The 21,161-nt window shown below is 44.7% G+C and overlaps 1 long non-coding RNA gene across 1 annotated transcript; it reads right to left on the bottom strand.

Moving 5' to 3' along the window:
• Positions 1-10,678: 10,678 nt before the first annotated feature.
• On the bottom strand, positions 10,679-14,759 carry LOC135565778 (uncharacterized). The gene is made up of 3 exons (XR_010461857.1): positions 14,475-14,759; positions 12,042-12,158; positions 10,679-11,851 (listed from the first exon to the last, which is right to left on the bottom strand). It is a non-coding gene; the product is annotated as an uncharacterized LOC135565778 (long non-coding RNA).
• Positions 14,760-21,161: the final 6,402 nt, after the last annotated feature.

Here is a 21,161-nt window from a genome sequence, read left to right as displayed (position 1 = left end):
GGCAGGCTCAGGGTCAGGGCAGGCAGAGGTCAGTAACCCAGAGCAGTGTCCAAAAGGTACAGAACGGCAGGCAGGCTCATGGTCAGGGCAGGCAGCATAGTCAAAACTGGGAAAACTATTAAACATTATCTAGAGAAAGACGGAAGCACGGGGAAAACGCTGGTAGGCTTGACGAAGCAAAACAAACTGGCAACAGACAAACAGAGAACACAGGTATAAATACACTCGGGATAAAGGGAAAGATGGGCGACACCTGGAGGGGGGTGGAGACCAGCACAGAGACTTGTGAAACAGATCAGGGATAGACAGTACTAGTCAAAAGTTTGAACACACCAACTCATTCAAGCGTTTCTCTTTATTGTTACTATTTTCTACATTAAACAATACATATGGAATCATGCAGTAAACAAAAAGCCACACAAAAAACAAAAATATTGAAAAATATTTTATATTTGAGATTCTTCAAAGTAACCACCCTTTACCTTGATGACAGCTTTGTACACTGGCATTCTCTCAACCAGCTTCATGAGGAATGCTTTTCCAACAGTTTTGAAGGAGTTCCCACATACAGTTGAAGTCGGAAGTTTACATACACCTTTGCCAAATACATTTAAACTCAGTTTTTCACAATTCCTGACATTTAATCCTAGTACAAATTCCCTGTTTTAGGTCAGTTAGCATCACCACTTTATTTCAAGAATGTGAAATGTCAGAATAATAGTAGAGAGAATTATTTATTTCAGCTTTTATTTCTTTCATCACATTCCCAGTGGGTCAGAAGTTTACATACACTCAATTAGTATTTGGTAGCATTGCCTTTAAATTGCTTAAATTGGGTCAAATGTTTTGGGTTGCCTTCCACAAGCTCCCCACAATAAATTTTGGTCCAATCCTCCTGACAGAGCTGGTGTAACTGAGTCATGTTTATAGGCCTCCTTGCTCGCACACACATTTTTAGTTCTACCCACCAATTTTCTATGGGACTGAGGTCACGACTTTGTTGTCCTTAAGCCATTTTGCCACAACTTTGGAAGTATGCTTGGGGTCATTGTCCATTTGGAAGACCCATTTGCGACCAAGCTTTAAATTCCTGACTGATGTTTTGAGATGTTGCTTCAATATATCCACATCATTTTCCTGCCTCATGATGCCATCTATTTTGTGAAGTGCACCAGTCCCTCCTGCAGCAAAACACACCCACAACATGATGCTGCCACCTCCATGCTTCATGGTTGGGATGGTGTTCTTCGGCTTGCAAGCCTCCCCCTTTTCCTCTAAACATAACGATGGTCATTATGGCCAAACAGTTCCACTTTTGTTTCATTAGACAAGAAGACATTTCTCCAAAAAGTACGATCTTTGTCCCCATGTGCAGTTGCAAACCGTAGTCTGGCTTTTCTATGGCGGTTTTGGAGCAATGACTTCTTCCTTACTGAGCGGCCTTTCAGGTTATGTCAAAATAGGACGCTTTTTACTGTGGATATAGATACTTTTGTACCGGTTTCCTCCAGCATCTTCACAAGGTCCTTTGCTGTTGTTCTGGGATTGATTTGCACTTTTCGCATCAAAGTACGCTCATCTCTAGGAGAGAACGCGTCTCCTTCCTGAGCGGTATGACGGTTGCGTGATCCCATGGTGTTTATTCTTGCATACTATTGTTTGTACAGATGAACGTGGTACCTTCAGGCATTTGGAAATTGCTCCCAAGGATGAACCAGACTTGTGGAGGTCTACCATTTTTTCCCATGATGTCAAGAAAAGAGGCACTGAATTTGAAGGTAGGTAGCCTATCAGAAGCTTCTAAAGCCATGACATAATTTTCTGGAATTTTCCAAGCTGTTTAAAGGCACAGTCAACTTAGTGTATGTACACTTCTGATCCACTGGAATTGTGATACAGTGAATTATAAGTGAAATAATCTGTCCGTAAACAATTGTTGGAAAAATTACTTGTGTCATGCAAAGTAGATGGCCTAACCGACTTGTCAAAACTATAGTTTGTTAACAAGAAATTTGTGGAGTGGTTGAAAAATGACTTTTAATGAGTCCAACCTAAGTGTATGTCAACTTCCGACTTCAACTGTATGCTGAGTGCTTTTCCTTCACTCTGCTGTCTGACTCATCTCAAGCCATCTCAATTGGGTTGAGGTTGGGTGATTGTGGAAGCCAGGTCATCTGATGCAGCACTCCCATTACTCTTCTTCTTGGTCAAATAGCCCTTTACACAGTCTGGAGGTGTGTTTAGGGTCAATGTCCTGTTGAAAAACAAATTATTGTCCCACTAAGCCCAAACCAGATGGGACGTTGTATCGCGGCAGAATGCTGTGGTAGCCATGCTGGTTAAGTGTGCCTTGAATTCTAAATAAATCACTGACAGTGTCACCAGCAAAGCACCCCACACCATCACACCTCCATGCTTCACTTCATGTTCACCTACTCTGCGTCTCACAAAGAGATCTCAAATTTGGACAGATTTCCACCGGTGTAAAGTCCATTGCTCGGGTTTCTTGTCCCAAGCAAATCTCTTCTTATTAGTGTCCTTTTAGTAGTGGTTTCTTTGCAGCAATTTGACCATGAAAGCCTGATTCACGCAGTCTCCTCTGAATAGTTGATGTTGAGATGTGTCTGTTACTTGAACTCTGTGAAGCATTTATTTGGGCTGCAATCTGAGGTGCAGTTAACTCTAATGTCTGCAGCAGAGATAACTCTGGGTCTTCCTTTCCTGTGATGGTCCTCATGAGAGCCAGTTTCATCATAGCCCTTGATGGTTTTTGCGACTGCACTTGAAGAAACTTAAAAAGTTCTTGAAATGTTCCGTATTGACTGACCATGTCTTGGACTGTCGTTTAACTTTACTTATTTCAGTTGTTCTTGTCATAATATGGACTTGTTCTTATTATGGGCTATCATCTGTATACCACCCCTACCTTGTCACAGCACAACTGATTGGCTCAAACGCATTAAAAAAAGAAATTCATAAAATTAACTTTAACAAGGCACACCTTTTAATTTAAATGCATGCCAACCTCATTAAGCTGGTTGAGAGAAAGCCAAGAGTGTGCAAAGCTGTCAAGGCAAAGAGTGGCTACTTTGAAGAATCTCAAATATAAAATATATTTTGATTTGTTGAACACTTTTTTGCTTACTACATGATTCCATATGTTATTTCAGTTTGATGCCGTCACTATTATTCTACAATGTAGAAAATAGTACAAATAAAGAAACCCCCTTGAATGAGTAGGTGTGTCCAAACATTTAACTGGTACTATAGATTTATAAACTGTGTGGTTCGAGCCCTGAATGCTGATTGGCTCATAGGCGTGGTATATCAGACTGTATACCACAGGTATGACAAAACATGTCTTTTTACTGCTCTAATTATGTTGGTAACCATTTTATAATAACAATAAGGCACCTCAGGGGTTTGTGATATGGCCAATATACCACAGCTATATATAAACTCAGCAAAAAAAGAAGCATCTTCTCACTGTCAACTGCATTTATTTTCATCAAACTTAACATGTGTAAATATTTGTATTAACATTACAAGATTCAACAACAGACATAAACTGAACATGTTACACAGACATGTGACTAACAGAAATGGAATAGTGTCCCTGAACAAGGGGGGTCAAGATCACAAGTCAGTCAGTATCTGGTGTGGCCACCAGCTGCATTAAGTACTGCAGTGCATCTCCTCCTCATGGACTGCACCAGATGTGCCAGTTCTTGCTGTGAGACGTTACCCCACTCTTCCACCAAGGCACCTACAAGTTCCCGGACATTTCTGGGGGGAATGGCCCAAGCCCTCACCCTCTGATCCAACAGGTCCCAGACGTGCTCAATGAGATTGGGATCCGGACTCATCACAGGCCATGGCAGAACACTAACATTCCTGTCTTGCAGGAAATCACGCACAAAACAAGCAGTATGGCTGGTGGCATTGTCATGCTGGAGGGTCATGTCAGGATGAGCCTGCAGGAAGGGTACCACATGAGGGAGGATGTCTTCTCTGTAACGCACACTGTTGAGATTACATTTAAGTCATTTAGCAGACGCTCTTATCCAGAGCGACTTACAAATTGGTGCTTTCACCTTATGACATCCAGTGGAACAGCCACTTTACAATAGTGCATCTAGGTCTTTTAAGGGGGGAGGGGAGAAGGATTACTTTATCCTATCCTAGGTATTCCTTAAAGAGGTGGGGTTTCAGGTGTCTCCGGAAGGTGGTGATTGACTCCGCTGTCCTGGCGTCGTGAGGGAGTTTGTTCCACCATTGGGGGGCCAGAGCAGCGAACAGTTTTGACTGGGCTGAGCGGGAACTGTACTTCCTCAGTGGTAGGGAGGAGAGCAGGCCAGAGGTGGATGAACGCAGTGCCCTTGTTTGGGTGTAGGGCCTGATCAGAGCCTGGAGGTAGTGAGGTGCCGTTCCCCTCACAGCTCCGTAGGCAAGCACCATGGTCTTGTAGCGGATGCGAGCTTCAACTGGAAGCCAGTGGAGAGAGCGGAGGAGCGGGGTGACGTGAGAGAACTTGGGAAGGTTGAACACCAGACGGGCTGCGGCGTTCTGGATGAGTTGTAGGGGTTTAATGGCACAGGCAGGGAGCCCAGCCAACAGCGAGTTGCAGTAATCCAGACGGGAGATGACAAGTGCCTGGATTAGGACCTGCGCCGCTTCCTGTGTGAGGCAGGGTCGTACTCTGCGGATGTTGTAGAGCATGAACCTACAGGAACGGGCCACCGCCTTGATGTTATTTGAGAACGACAGGGTGTTGTCCAGGATCACGCCAAGGTTCTTAGCGCTCTGGGACGAGGACACAATGGAGTTGTCAACCGTGATGGCGAGATCATGGAACGGGCAGTCCTTCCCCGGGAGGAAGAGCAGCTCCGTCTTGCCGAGGTTCAGCTTGAGGTGATGATCCGTCATCCACACTGATATGTCTGCCAGACATGCAGAGATGCGATTCGCCACCTGGTCGTCAGAAGGGGGAAAGGAGAAGATTAATTGTGTGTCGTCTGCATAGCAATGATAGGAGAGACCATGTGAGGTTATGACAGAGCCAAGTGACTTGGTGTATAGCGAGAATAGGAGAGGGCCTAGAACAGAGCCCTGGGGGACACCAGTGGTGAGAGCACGTGGTGAGGAGACGGATTCTCGCCACGCCACCTGGTAGGAGCGACCTGTCAGGTAGGACGCAATCCAAGCGTGGGCCGCGCCGGAGATGCCCAACTCGGAGAGGGTGGAGAGGAGGATCTGATGGTTCACAGTATCGAAGGCAGCCGATAGGTCTAGAAGGATGAGAGCAGAGGAGAGAGAGTTAGCTTTAGCAGTGCGGAGCGCCTCCGTGATACAGAGAAGAGCAGTCTCAGTTGAATGACTAGTCTTGAAACCTGACTGATTTGGATCAAGAAGGTCATTCTGAGAGAGATAGCGGGAGAGCTGGCCAAGGGCGGCACGTTCAAGAGTTTTGGAGAGGAAAGAAAGAAGGGATACTGGTCTGTAGTTGTTGACATCGGAGGGATCGAGTGTAGGTTTTTTCAGAAGGGGTGCAACTCTCGCTCTCTTGAAGACGGGAGGGACGTAGCCAGCGGTCAGGGATGAGTTGATGAGCGAGGTGAGGTAAGGGAGAAGGTCACCGGAGATGGTCTGGAGAAGAGAGGAGGGGATAGGGTCAAGCGGGCAGGTTGTTGGGCGGCCGGCCGTCACAAGACGCGAGATGTCATCTGGAGAGAGAGGGGAGAAAGAGGTCAGAGCACAGGGTAGGGCAGTGTGAGCAGAACCAGCGGTGTCGTTTGACTTAGCAAACGAGGATCGGATGTCGTCGACCTTCTTTTCAAAATGGTTGACGAAGTCATCTGCAGAGAGGGAGGAGGGGGAGGGGGAGGAGGATTCAAGAGGGAGGAGAAGGTGGCAAAGAGCTTCCTAGGGTTAGAGGCAGATGCTTGGAATTTAGAGTGGTAGAAAGTGGCTTTAGCAGCAGAGACAGAGGAGGAAAATGTAGAGAGGAGGGAGTGAAAGGATGCCAGGTCCGCAGGGAGGCGAGTTTTCCTCCATTTCCGCTCGGCTGCCCGGAGCCCTGTTCTGTGAGCTCGCAATGAGTCGTCGAGCCACGGAGCGGGAGGGGAGGACCGAGCCGGCCTGGAGGATAGGGGACATAGAGAGTCAAAGGATGCAGAAAGGGAGGAGAGGAGGGTTGAGGAGGCAGAATCAGGAGATAGGTTGGAGAAGGTTTGAGCAGAGGGAAGAGATGATAGGATGGAAGAGGAGAGAGTAGCGGGGGAGAGAGAGCGAAGGTTGGGACGGCGCGATACCATCCGAGTAGGGGCAGTGTGGGAAGTGTTGGATGAGAGCGAGAGGGAAAAGGATACAAGGTAGTGGTCGGAGACTTGGAGGGGAGTTGCAATGAGGTTAGTGGAGGAACAGCATCTAGTAAAGATGAGGTCGAGCGTATTGCCTGCCTTGTGAGTAGGGGGGAAGATGAGAGGGTGAGGTCAAAAGAGGAGAGGAGTGGAAAGAAGGAGGCAGAGAGGAATGAGTCAAAGGTAGACGTGGGGAGGTTAAAGTCGCCCAGAACTGTGAGAGGTGAGCCGTCCTCAGGAAAGGAGCTTATCAAGGCATCAAGCTCATTGATGAACTCTCCGAGGGAACCTGGAGGGTGATAAATGATAAGGATGTTAAGCTTGAAAGGGCTGGTAACTGTGACAGCATGGAATTCAAAGGAGGCGATAGACAGATGGGTAAGGGGAGAAAGAGAGAATGACCACTTGGGAGAGATGAGGATCCCGGTGCCACCACCCCGCTGACCAGAAGCTCTCGGGTGTGCGAGAGCACGTGGGCGGACGAAGAGAGAGCAGTAGGAGTAGCGGTGTTGTCTGTGGTGATCCATGTTTCCGTCAGAGCCAAGAAGTCGAGGGACTGGAGGGCGGCATAGGCTGAGATGAACTCTGCCTTGTTGGCCGCAGATCGGCAGTTCCAGAGGCTACCGGAGACCTGGAACTCCACGTGGGTCGTGCGCGCTGGGACCATCAGATTAGGGTGGCTGCGGCCATGCGGTGTGGAGCGTTTGTATGGTCTGTGCAGAGAGGAGAGAACAGGGATAGACAGACACATAGTTGACAGGCTAGAGAAGAGGCTACGCTAATGCAGAGGAGATTGGAATGACAAGTGGACTACACGTCTCGAATGTTCAGAAAGTTAAGCTTACGTAGCAAGAATCTAATTGACTAAAATGATTAAAATGATAGAGTGCTGCTGGGGTAGGCTAGCTGCGTTGTTGACACTACCCTAATCAAGTCGTACCGTTGAGTGTGAAGTTTCTACAATGCTGCTTATCGGGAGCTAGCTGGCTAGCTAGCAGTGTTGGTTACGTTACGTTGCGTTAGGAGAACGACAATAGCTGGCTAGCTAACCTAGAAAATCGCTCTAGACTACACAATTATCTTTGAAACAAAGACGGCTATGTAGCTAGCTAATACTACACTAATCAAGTCGTTCGGTTGAGTGTGATAGTTACTACAGTGCTACGGTAGCCGGTGAACGTATGCTAGCTGGCTAGCTGCTAGGCAGATAGGAGGGCGACGAAATACGATAATAACGCAATTATCACTCTAAGCTACACAATTATCTTGGATACGAAGACAGCAAAGACAACTATGTAGCTAGCTATGTAGCTAGCTAACACTACACTAATCAAGTCGTTCAGTTGAGTGTGATAGTTACTACAGTGCTACGGTAGCCGGTGAACGTATGCTAGCTGGCTAGCTGCTAGGCAGATAGGAGGGCGACGAAATACGATAATAACGCAATTATCACTCTAAGCTACACAATTATCTTGGATACGAAGACAGCAAAGACAACTATGTAGTTAGCTAACACTACACTAATCAAGTCGTTCAGTTGAGTGTGATAGTTACTACAGTGCTACGGTAGCCGGTGAACGTATGCTAGCTGGCTAGCTGCTAGGCAGATAGGAGGGCGACGAAATACGATAATAACGCAATTATCACTCTAAGCTACACAATTATCTTGGATACGAAGACAGCAAAGACAACTATGTAGCTAGCTATGTAGCTAGCTAACACTACACTAATCAAGACGTTCAGTTGAGTGTGATAGTTACTACAGTGCTACGGTAGACGGTGAACGTGTTGGACAGATAGGAGACGACGAAATACGATAATTACGCAAATTATCTTTGATACAACGACGACTATGTAGCTAGCTAAGAGGAAATTGCTAAGATTAGACAAATCAATACCGTTGTACTATAATGAAATGTAATGAAATGTAATGAAAAAGTGTAATGAAAAAGTTATACAACCTGCAGACCGAAGCGCGGATGCGACCATTGCCTGCAATGACAACAAGCTCAGTCCGATGATGCTGTGAAACACCACCCCAGACCATGACAGACCCTCCACCTCCAAATCGATCCCACTCCAGAGGACAGGCCTCGGTGTAACGCTCATTCCTTCGACGATAAACACAAATCCGACCATCACCCTTGGTGAGACAAAACCGCAACTCGTCAGTGAAGAGCACTTTTTGCCAGTCCTGTCTGGTCCAGCAACGGTGGGTTTGTGCCCATAGGCGACGTTGTTGCCGGTGATGTCTGGTGAGGACCTGCCTTACAACAGGCCTACAAGCCCTCAGTCCAGCCTCTCAGCCTATTGCGAACAGTCTGAGCACTGATGGAGGGATTGTGTGTTTCTGGTGTAACTCGGGCAGTTGTTGCCATCCTGTATTATCCCGCAGGTGTGATGCCCGGATGTACCGATCCTGTGCAGGTGTTGTTACACGTGGTCTGCCACTGCGAGGACGATCAGCTGTCCGTCCTGTTTCCCTGTAGCGCTGTCTTAGGTATCTCACACTACGGACATTGCAATTTATTTCCCTGGCCACATCTGCAGTCCTCATGCCTCCTTGCAGCATGCCTAAGGCACTTTTTTTTGCTGAGAAAGGTGTGTGTGTGTGTGTAAATAAATATATATATATATATATATATATATATATATATTCACACACACATATACACACAAATAAAGGAAGAGTAACGTAGGCCTAACCCCAGAGAGATATGCCGGTGGCATGCTATGACACCAATATGTAGTTCTTTATGTTATATGGCTACTGCATCTGCTATACAGATATAGGATGTACAGAAGGAGGCTAATTCGTTAGCTTTCAATCAGAATATTCTTTATAAAGACAAGCATTATTTTGTTAGATTATAGGAGTAACTGTGGTAGGCCTGAAACTCACTTCCTCACCTCAAGTTCGCCTGTCAGAGTCAGTTGGAGCGCCGGGGCGCACTGCCTTCATGTCATAGGCCTGCAGTAGCGAAAGCTCAAAAATAGCCACACCATACCAAACCTTCACAAACATTTCAAAACTTTATTAGGGTAATATCAAAACTAAGTCAAGCCATTGTTTATAGAGAAAATGTGAGCAGAAGTGTGAATGTAAACCAGGGGGGGACCTCCCCAAAGAAAAAAAGTTTGCCAACCCTCCACTATTCTTGATCCCCCCCAACAAATTTAAATCTGTCCCTAAATTAAATATATAATTTAACTTTACATATACAGCATTCACTTGTATATTATATTGGTTTTTAATCAGTGCGATACATTGTGTATCTCTCTATAATAATAGACACGTTTTGGAATATTTAATTTAAACAAAACTATGAGGACTGAGGTACAGTAACTACTGTTAAAACACATTTAGCGGATTTCAGAATAATATCTATCTCCATCTTTCTCCCTAAAAGGTCCCTGTAGAGGATTCTATCTGCTGTTTCCTTAAGAAATGGTGGCCTCTTTCTGGCTTATCTTATCATTTAAGGAGGATTATGTTCAAGAGCACACTCGGTCCAGACTGACGTTGAACTATTACAGCTTACAATAATTGCAAATCTAATTAGAGGGAAAAAAACTCAGCATCATTCTCCCTGACCATTCCTGGTTTGATGAATATGGTTTAATTAATGCATGCGGTGGAGTGGTGTGTTTTTGATACCTTCTCTTTCTCGGAATCAAGTTCAAAGCCATCATCATGGTCTATTAATGACACTTCTAGAATACAGTTTATTTATTTGTCCGGAGTGATTCTAAATGGGGAAAACTGGCATAGAATTCAAATAAACTAAAAACTGAACTAATGAAAAGGATTGCATAGGGAGAATGAGTATAAGCAAATGTCCCCATAGGTCACCACTATTCAGTCAAAAGCAAAGAAGCTCTCTACCTTCCTCCCTCCCTGAATACTAAGTTACAACTACACTCATCTCTGCCTGTCACGTCATTTCCTAAGTGGCCTCTGGTCACCCCCTTGGAGCGGCCCTTAATGGTGTGCCATGCCCTGCAGTGTGCCCGACTTTCAAAGCCCCAGGAGAGAGTGTGTGGCCCCCTGCGCCAGACAGGAAAATGACCCTCATTAGTTTCAATGGCTGCAGACGGGCTTCCGGGACTCACAGCATCACTACTAACGAGACCGCTCTCTGTCTGTCTGCCTTCCAGGGTCCTCATTTATCAACCTTGCATACATTTCTTACTAAATTCTGGTATACATGTGGAGATTGTAGTATTTTCTTGCCAACAAATTTATCAAACTGTTTCACGCAACATATACACATTTTCATTGATAAAAATCAGAGCCACACTATATTTATGCTCTCGTGGACGAGCACTACATCCCCGGCTGGAAAACGCCCTCCATTCACCTTTTATCATAACAAAAACGCCCTAATTTGTTGTATGATTTTGAGATGTTGGAACTGGATCATGATAGACTCTAAAAGAAAGCGCAATGGCATTTTGATCACATTTATTTCAGATGTTTTCGGAATGTGGGCAGTGCTGTCCTAGCTTCAGGAGGAAGCAGGTTACAACATTGGCGTGCCAGGATGGAGAAGAGAATTTACTGGGCTGAGCGGGAGCTGTCCTTCCGTAGGTGTGGGAGGGCAAAAAGACCAGAGGTGACAGAAGAGAGTGCTACGGTTGGAGTGTAGGGTTTGAGCATAGCCTGAAGGTAGGGAGGGGCAGTTCCTCTTGCTGCTCCATAGGCAATTACCATGGTCTTGTAGTGGATGCGAGCTTCGACTGCAAGCCATTAAAGTGTGCGATCTTGGGAAGGTTGAACACTAGGAGGCCGGGCTGCAGCATCGGGGTGAGGAAGGGGTGTGAGAGGGGGTTCTTTGGGATTATTCAAGATACTCTTGAACAAGTTGGGTTTCAGATGTTTTCAGAAGATGGGGAGGGACTCTGCTGTCCTAGCTTCAGGAGGAAGCATAACCTGAAGGTATGGAGGGGCAGTTCCAATTGCTGCTTCAAGTACCATGGTCTTGTAGTGGATGCAAGCTTCAACTGGAAGCCAGTTGAGTGTGCGGAGGAGTGGGGTGATGTGGGAGAAGTTGGGAAGACTAAACACCAGGTGGGCTGTAACATTCTTTATGAGTTGCAGGGGTTTGATGGCACAAGCGGTGAGCCCAACCAACAGCGAGTTACAGTAGTCCAGATGAGAGAAGACAAGTGCCTGGATTAGGACATGTGCCACTTCCTGTTTGAGGTAGGGTCATACTCTACGGATGTTGTAGAGCATGAACATGCTGGAGTAAGTCACTGCTTTGATGTTTGCAGAGAATGGATGTTTGCAGAGAACCACAGGGTGTTGTCCAGGGTCACGCCAATGTTCTTTGCGTTCTGGGAGGGGGACACAGTGATGGAGAGGTCCTGGAGTGGGCAGCCTTCCACAGGAGGAAGAGCAGCGCCGTCTTGTCGAGTTTGAGCTTGAGGTGGTGGGCAGACATCCAAGCTGAGATATCTGCCAGGTACGCAGAGATGTGTGTCACCACCTTGGTGTCAGAAAGGGGGGGAAGGAGAAAAATAGTTGAGTGCCATCCACATAGCAATGATAGGAGAGACCATGTGAGGATATGAAGAAGCCTAGTGACTTAGTGTATAGAGAGAAGATTAAAGGGCCTAGAACCGAGTCCTGGGGGACACCAGTAGTGAGAGTAAGGGCACAGATCCTCTCCATGTCACCTGGTAGGAGAGGCCTGCCAGGTAGGATGCAATCCAAGACAAAGCCTGAGACACCCAGCCCTGAGAGGGTGGAGAGGAGGATCTGATGGTTCACAGTGTCGAAGGCAGCAGATAGATCTAGGAGGATGAGAACAGAGGAGAGAGAATCAGCTTTGGTAGTGCAGAGAGATTCCGTGATACAGAGAAGAGCAGTCTTGGTTGAGTGACCCATCTTGAATCCTGACTGGTTAATTCTGAAAGAGATGGCGAGAGAGTTAGTCAGAGACAGCGTACTCAAGTGTTTTGTAAGAAAGGGGATTAAGGGGGGAAGAGAAGGTGGAAAAGAGTTTCCTAGGATTAGAGGCAGAAGCTTCAAATTTTGAGTGAAAGAAAGTGGCTTTAGCAGCAGATACAGAGGAAGAGAAGGTCGAGAGGAGGGACAAAGGATGTTAGGTCCTCCGGAAGTTTAATTGGAACTCAATTGTTGCTCAGCTGCCTGCAGTCCTGTTCTGTAAACTCGCAATGAGTCACTCAGTGACAGAGCAGGACGGGAGGGCCGAGGCAGCCGGGAGGAAAGGGGACAGTGCGAGTCAATGGAAGCGGAAAGGGAGGAGAGTAGGGTCGAATAGGCAGAATCAGGAGACCGGATGGAGAAGGATTTAGCAGAAGGGAGAGATGATAGAATAGAAGAGGAAAGAGTAGAGAGAGAGAGAGAGATGATAGAATAGAAGAGGAAAGAGTAGAGTAGAGTAGAGTAGAGTAAAGTAGAGAGAGAGAGAGAGAGAGAGAAGATTGGGATGGTGCATGGCCATCTGGATAGGGTGCTGAGTGGGTAGGGTTAGAGGAGAGAGACAGAAAATAAAAAGTAGTGATCAGAGACCTGAAGGGGGGTTGCAGTGAGATTAGTAGCCTAACAGCCTCTAGTAAAGATGGGGTCAAGAGTATTGCCTGTCTTGTGTGTGGGAGGGAACTGGAAAGGGGTGAGGTCAAACAGGCAAGGGAAAGAGTGCAAGAGAAAGAAATTAATCAAAGGCAGATGTCGGGAGGTTGAAGTTGCCAAGAAGAGCGGTGAGCCATTCATCAGGAAATTAGCTTATCAAGGTGTCAAACTCATTGAAGAACTCTCTAAAGGCACCTGGTGGGCAACCTACCACCTGGTGGGAGATGTAACTTTTTGGGCAACCGACCAAATTCACATAGAAATGTGAGTTATAGATCTGTCATTCTCATTGAAATCAAATATAAGAAGCGGTAGCTCTGCTCTATGTGCTCTAATTCTATGCTAAGGGCTGTGTTTCATGTAGGCTTACCCTGGCGTGACATTTTGATAACCATGTAAATCTCTATCGGACAAGGCGACGTATCAATATATGTGGCTGTATTTACTCTCAGATTCGAAAATTCTAATTAGCATCAAAGTAGACATCATGCAAAACTACAAATCCCTGAAAGCTCCTGCACATCATCTCTAGCTGACACCTTTGCTATCAGTTATTGTGTCAATTTAAAACTTGCACAATACAGTTCACAGAATTGTCCATTTAAAGAAATGTTGCCAATTTATTCATTACTACATTTAGCTAACAGATAGTTAATCCAGAGGGTTTTACCTCAGCAGGCTTTTCCAGCTCCTCATGGCATTTGTAAGTCCTTATGATAACCACATTACCAGCTAATTAGCATTTAATTTGTGTGTGGGGGGGTGTAAATACAGATGAATATATTGATCAAATGTCCCCTTGTCCTAGAGATTTACACAGTTATAAAAACATCATGACAAGGTAAGCATACATGCAACACAGCCCTAAATGTAAGCGTTTCTAATATCCTCTATGGGAAAAATGAATGGTGGCAAAACGATTGGAACCATTTCCCTGTTTGATGGCTAGGTTTTATGGGTATTATTACTCTGTGGTATTATATTATAAAACACAAAATGAGGGAGTGCCATGTCTGGCCTCCTATTCGGTCTTTGTAAATGCCAACCTTTTCGGGAAATCTTATTGGTGCACACAAGCTTTAGAGAATTGTATGTGCGTAGGCACCTTTGATAAATGAGGCCCCAGAAAAAGTGGGCAAGAGTTGGCATTGCTTTACTTTTTTTTCCTTCCAGGCAGGCTTGTGTTTTAGTGTGGAGGTAAAAATGATAGAATGACCTCACACAAATAATAACTTACAATAATTGTTTACCTTAAAACAATCTAGGAAGCTTGGGGTTGATCTTTCATTGACGAAGTGTACATTGTGTCTAAAGCCTAATGGCCTGAACAATGAAACCACACATAGGGTGGGTGGGGTTCATTGCAATAGTTCCATCTAGCGTACTATTGGAGAACAACACTTGCTCAAATGCGTGAAAGCATGTTCTATTAAATCGATTTTCTTAATTCTGTGATTTTGAAATTTAGATCATCTTTGTTAAAAACACATTTTCGAGAAATAAACGTTTCTTACAATGACGATGAAACGCTTTAAATTGATCACGTGTGTCCACAAGTTCCAGTCCTTGTCAGCTGAGATCCAATTTCACGATATGCGCTGTCAATTGTCAACGCAGCCCTTTCTATGGTGGATGTTCTTTACTGCGAAACGAATGTAAGTTTGAATATATGTCCTGCTCACTATTGAAATTAAGTTAATAACGAACGTTTAGAAGCAAAACAGTCTAGCGTAGCCGACCACACACTCCAGCCCCGGAATATAGGCACATTTCCCGGATATCAAAGCTGATTGATTAATGTTTTTTTAATCACCTGTTGCGCATGGAATCTAACAATAACACAATAACACGCCCAGGTGAGGTGGGTCGATATGAACCCAGAAGTGTATTTATTTTCATGACGTATGCTAATTAAGTCACAGCACTAATTGTAACGTTGTTGCAGATTTAGTACGTGTCAGTCTGTAATGTCAGATAGGCTACATCTATTATTGTGCAATTTGTTGTTGTCAGGTTGGATCTGGCCTGCTACTTTGGACACAAAGATGTTGTGGAGGAGCTACTCAAGGTGAGAATACAGACTTACTTATCAATTGTTTATGTATTACACATCATTTTACTTATATAGTACTTAGTTGTATTCAAATGAACGTTTAAGCCTTGTGTATGTGTGTTAGGATGGTGCTGATGTGAATTTGCAGAATAACTTGGGAATAAACATTTCATCATTTCATGTACTTTTTCCAGTACTTTCACGTCTGTACAATATAATGTGTGTTCAGGTGTGCGGTATGCACAGCTACTTAGTATTGCATTTCTATGGAGAATGTAATCCTGTTTCTTTTACAGGAAGTAGTTATTTTTATGTTACTATGCCTGTGCCACTATCATCTACGGGACAGCCCAGGTCCCTAAATCTGTCTACGAGGATAATGAGACCATCGCCATGCACGAGGGTAAGTTGTGTGATTGATGGTCTCGCTTCGTCCCTGCACTAGGTTGTGTTCAGTAGATGAAAAAAGTTTTGAAATGGCATGGTATTTTCTAAACTTGTCCAATAAGAACACACATTTTCAGTGGGTCGAGTGAGATTTTAAACTGAATGAGATGGGGAGGTACTTTGTGAACTTGTCCAATAAGTACACATATTTTCCTTTCCGTTGCATAACATTTTACTACTGTTTGCCCGACTGAACACGACCCTGGTTTACAAACCCTATTTCAATTGTGCACAGCTGCAGAGATCAGAGAGGAGAAGAGGAAGGAAGCGAAGCTTCTGGGGGTGGACAGAGAGGGAGACATCTTCAGCCTGTCTCAGCTGGTCAGCATCTGATCATCCCTGGCCCTCCACTGAACCTCTCAACCTCAAGGTGGAGTAGAGTAGAAGCCTGGCTTTCGGCTGACTGCCCAAATGGTCTTCTTGATGATTAACACTGTATATCATGTTACATTTCATCTTACATTGTCATCAGCTTGGTTACTGACTTTGCAATTGAAGAGGTCAACCTTGTCCTTCAGGATAGGATGCAAGATTCTGCTACAAAAACTTGTTTGGTTTTATACAAATTTAGTTTGCACATTTATCAATTGCTTACATGCAGAGTTAACTTACATGTGTCATGCATGTTAAGTGAATGTATAGACACCATGTGCTTAATTCATTCATTCACTTTTGATGTCTTACCTTTCTCAGCTCTGCAAGATGCGGCCTCCAGACATCCACTGTAGAGACCTGCCTACAGGGGGCAGAAGCAGTGTGTGAGAAAGATGCTCAAGTCTGGAGCCAGCCCCAGCATCAAGAATGAGCTGTATGTAGCAACTGATATGTCCACTGAAGAAATTAAACACATTATTTTTATAACTATGGTATACCCTTTTAATAAATATTAAATAGGCTTGTGACTTACATGTTTGCATGGATATTACTTTACGAAGAACCTGGATGCAGTTTCAAATCAACTTGCATTTCATAATGTATAGAACAGTCATATAGATTTTGCCTAACATTTACAAAGCAAAATCTACTTAGTTGGTGTCTATGGTTGAGTCCCAAATGACACCCTATTCCCTACATAGTGCACTGCCTTTTACCAGAACCCTATTCTCCCTGTTAAAAAGTAGTGCACTAGAATAAGGTTCCATTTGGGACGCATATGTGTTCTATTCACTGCCTCTCTCCCTGTCAGCTAGCAGGATGTCATTGATAAATTACTGATAAATGGCTATGTTCTGTTGCAGACCAAACCGTTTTTGACCTGGCCTGCAGTGAGGAGATTAAGCAGATTCTGGTGGGCAGTCATGACAAGGTGAGATGTGAGAGGAACATTGGAGCAAAAAGCTGCTGATTCTGTGAATCTACTGAAACAAAACAAACAATCATTCCCCTAGACTCTAGGGCCCGCGGGCCGGATACGGCCCGTCAGCACATTTGGCCCGGCCCTCTGAACAATACCAGAGACGCTATCGAATTTTTTTCCTATTTGGCCTCCAGAAAAAAAATCCTAGGCCCGGCCCTGTCAAAGAGAGAACGGAATAATGGCGAAAAGGTTAGGTAAGAGAAAAATTGATTCAGAATGCAGGGTATTTAACCTGCAGTGGACAAACAATTTTTTTTTGTTCAATGCAAAGAAAAGGCTGTTTGTCTCATCTGTCAAGAGACGGTGGCGGTATTCAAAGAATACAATCTTCGCCGACACTATGAATCCCGTCACAAAGACAAGTACGATAGCTTGCAAGGCCAAATACGAGCAGACAAACTCTCAAAGCTAAAAAGTGGACTACTATCTCAGCAGAATACATTTGTACGCCAAGCTCAGCTGAACCAGGCATCCGTTCGGGCCAGCTTTCGGGTTGCTAAACTGATAGCAAGAAGCGGTAAGCCTTTCACTGACGGAGAGTTTGTTAAGAAATGTATGGATGCTGTCGCGGAGGAGGTGTGTCCCGAGAAGAAAGATGCATTTAATGCCGTAAGTCTGTCGGCGAGTACAATCACCAGACGCGTTGAAGAAATCGGGAGTAATGTATATGCCCAGCTGCAGCAGAAGACGAAAGAATTGGACTTTTTTTCATTAGCACTGGATGAGAGCACGGACGTGCAAGACACAGCGCAACTGCTCATTTTTATTCGTGGAGTTAGCGCAAACTTTGAAATATGCGAGGAGCTGGCAGCCCTCCAAAGTCTCAAAGGGACTACAACGGGAGAGGATATTTTTGACAAAGTGTGCCAAACCATGGAGAAGTTGGACCTGGACTGGTCAAAGCTAGCTAACATCACGACTGAAGGGGCTCCTAGCATGGTGGGCGAAACTCTCGGTCTAATAGGACGCATGAACCGGGAGTTGGAAAAAAGGGGTCTCACCGCCCCGCTACGAGTCCACTGCCTAATTCACCAGCAAGCACTGTGCTGCAAAGTGTTGAAGTGGGATTCTGTAATGAAGGTTGTGGTGTCGTGCATAAACTTCATCAGAGCAAAGGGACTTAAACACAGGCAGTTCCAAGAATTCCTGTCTGAACTGGAGTCTACGCACGGAGATGTGCTGTACTACACAGAGGTCCGATGGCTGAGCCGGGGCAGAGTTTTGAGGCGTTTTACGAGCTGCTACCCGAAATTAACGCATTTCTTCATTTAAAAGACAAAACGGTCCCAGAGCTGATCGACCCAGAATGGAAATGGCACTCGCATTTTTAACAGACGTGACAGAAATACTTAACAGCCTTAACTTGCAGCTACAAGGCGAGGGGAAACTCATTTCCGACATGTATTCACACATAAAAGCATTTGAGGTGAAATTAGCGCTGCTTTTGGAACAAGTGAAAAGCGCAACTTCGTCCATCTTCCTGCTACCCAAAACCTGTCGACAGAGAACCCAGCGGTCCCGTTCCCAGCTGAAAAGTGCGTGGAAGCACTGGAAATGCTGAAGGCGGAGTTCGGTGTGCGATTCAGTGAACTACATGTTCATGCAAAAGAAATCCGTCTTTTTCAGAACCCCTTTGTTGCCGACATTGATGAAGCCCAGCCTTCATATCAGTTTGAGTTGGCTGAGTTACAGAACTATGATGTTCTGAAAGACGCATTCAAGCCCAACAGTCTCATTGACTTCTATGCCGCCCTCCCAAACGACACATATCCAAACATCAAAAACACGCAATGAAAATGTCCACAGTTTTTGGCAGCACGTATATCTGCGAGAAAACCTTTTCTCGCATGAAACTGCTGAAAACCCCGATGAGATCAAGATTGACAGATGAACATTTGCATCAGTGCTTGAGACTGGCTGTAACTAGAATGGAACCTGATATTCAACTTCTCACCAGCCAGATGCAGGCCCACAGTTCACACTGATGAACATACATAGGTAAGCTCACTTTTCTGACTTGAATGAGTCATTCTGAGCATAAACAAATATAATCATAATAAAATCTACTGGGATAAAATCCATCTTTACAACCATACTGGTAGTGAAATGTATTGTGCTGTGTAGGTGCTGTATCACTTAGTTCAGTTTCTCAACCTGCTTCTTTTGTGGTTTTCACAGGGAAGTTGATGAGAGAGAGCTGCAAACAGCGGTGTCTACAAGCCTACTGGAACCTACAAAAGGATTATAAGGAAGGAACACAATAACTTTAAGAGACTGCTCATATGTGTCAGAGAGATTCTGCTCTGACAACTGAGCTGAACTTTTATCTGTTAAGATTGTGCATGGCACGACAGAAAGTTAATGTTCCATGGCTTTTTTTTCTATGAAGAACCCAGAGAGAGTTATTTAGTTATTATTTATTTCCTGTTTTTTCTGTGAAGAACTCAGAGAGGGTTATTTAGTTATTATTTATTTCATTAATAGTGTTATTATTTGTTTCCTGACTTTTTTTCTGTAAAGAACCTGGAAAGAGTTATTTGGTTATGTGTGGCTTTCTGGAAAACAATAAATTTTTTAAGCTCCCCTACGATCGTCACACTTTTTCTGTTACAAACTGACACCGGCCCCCCATCAGAGAAGGGAAAAGTTATGTGGCCCTCACAGGAAAAAGTTTGGGGACCCCTGCCCTAGAGGATACGACTTGTGTTGTGCCGAACTTTGAAGGCCTATGGAAAGTATTTGTGTGTCTTTTGTATTTATTCTAAGCAAATATTAATATATTTTGAAATATACTGTACAATCTTGAACAGAATGGAATTATTTTATAACTACTATAGAACTACTATATTTGGGAACTGATGTTTAGTGTTTCTGAAACTTTTGAAAACTGATATTGTAATGTAGTGATGCTGCGTTTGACCCTTAGAGTGCCAGTTTTCTGGGATGGCATTCCTATTGGGTGGTCATTTAAACAGAGTTATATTCTGGTATCCAAGACAATGAGTCTTTAAGCTACTTCCACCCTTACTCCACTATCCCTCCCTCCTTATTGGATACACAGCAACCTGCTCCTCTTTTCCCCTGAAGAGCCTGAGGCAGTGCAGGGATATCTTTGTGTGTTTGTTTCCAGAACGGATACAGTGGTTGGTGTCTGGCAAGGCTCTAAGGCTCTGATGAAAGCTCACTGCAGAGTAGGTAGGCACCAGGGCACTGTGTTCTCCATGCTCTACCACACATTAAGATGTGGATGGCACAACAGACAGTTAGTTAACCTTTCACTGTTATGCGATTCTTGCAATGCATATCTGTCACATTATGTTGACATTAGAAAAACCTACTGTCATATCTTTTAATGTCTATTGTTTTTATGTCTGTCACTCATTTAGATTGTATGTCATTCGTGTTCCTCTCCAGGTTAAAGCATGGGACTAGTGCCTCTTCAGCTGCCAGTGCTTTGATCTTTGGTCTCCATCACTTTAAGGTGTCATCCAAGATGGATCCAGAGGCTATAAGAAAAGTGACGTTCTCCTAGTATAGATTATGTGGTTTGGGACAACGTACTTCATAGTTTACAACACATAGGCCTAGTTCTGTGGAGTGTTTTTATTTGTGCTTGTATGTACATGTGTACAGAGATGCTTGGATGCCCTGGAGGAGCATGTGGCCAACAGCAGCTGTCACTACCCAGGAGCAGACAGATGAGGAGGGGGATGAAGATAGATCTTGGCGACCTCACAGACTCCCTCCAGGTCAGATGAAGTCAACACCAGCGGATCCCAAATATTTCCGTTCTGGCGACCACCAAATCACTATCAAAAGCTCTTGATCTAAAATAAATAAACACTAAAACATTTTGCAGACCATCTGCACAGCGGACCACAGGTTGAAACCACTAGTCTACACGCACACACCCAGACCGGAACTCAAACCAACACAGATTCCAACTTTTTCAGGGCTAGCCAATCACAGAGTTCCATCGTTACCTTATTTTTAATATTCTACTCCAGAAAAGTGACAGTTGGTTTCAGTTAGCCCTGCTTGTGTGAACACAAGCTAAGCTAGCCCAGGCCCATTCAGTCGTATTGATGCTTACACAATTGTTTACAAGTGGGCTGTGTTCTTATTGGCTCATGCATTCATGGTGAATGGGTTATAGAAGCCCCTCCCCCTGCTGTGACTGGCCAGTAGCTGTGTGACAAGGGAGGGGTAGTAAACTGAGGGGCTGATGGCTGTGTATGTGTAGAAGGGAGGGTTTGTTTGTGTGTGTGCGCACCTGTCCTCGCGGCCGTGCCCTTGGGACATCAGTAGAACAGAGTGGTAATCACTAGCGAGCCTATAGCAAGG

This window comes from Oncorhynchus nerka, linkage group LG9b (assembly GCF_034236695.1).
Source record: "Oncorhynchus nerka isolate Pitt River linkage group LG9b, Oner_Uvic_2.0, whole genome shotgun sequence".
NCBI lineage: Eukaryota > Metazoa > Chordata > Actinopteri > Salmoniformes > Salmonidae > Oncorhynchus > Oncorhynchus nerka.
The sequence above is the reverse complement of the archived record's forward strand: the minus strand, read 5'-3'. Positions and strand labels throughout refer to the sequence as shown.